A 227-nucleotide genomic window follows, 5' to 3' on the forward strand; every position below is an offset into this window, starting at 1 on the left:
AGTAAACGCGGAAGTGTTGGCGCCGGAGCGGATCCCACGGGCCCTCGGCCACCCAGAAGCTGAACCAACAACTGGTTCTGAGCACGAAGTGCAACAACCTTCAATTTCTAATGGCGCCAAGCGCTCCACCGTTGCATGCAGCGACGCATTCGCCTGCTCTTCGGCTAGTAGTCGCTTCGACAGAGCGCGGTAGTCCTCAAGGTGAGGCAGCCGGCGCACGACGTGCT

Source organism: Plasmopara halstedii (genome assembly GCF_900000015.1).
Source record: "Plasmopara halstedii genome assembly, contig: Scaffold_1583, whole genome shotgun sequence".
Lineage (NCBI taxonomy): Eukaryota > Oomycota > Peronosporomycetes > Peronosporales > Peronosporaceae > Plasmopara > Plasmopara halstedii.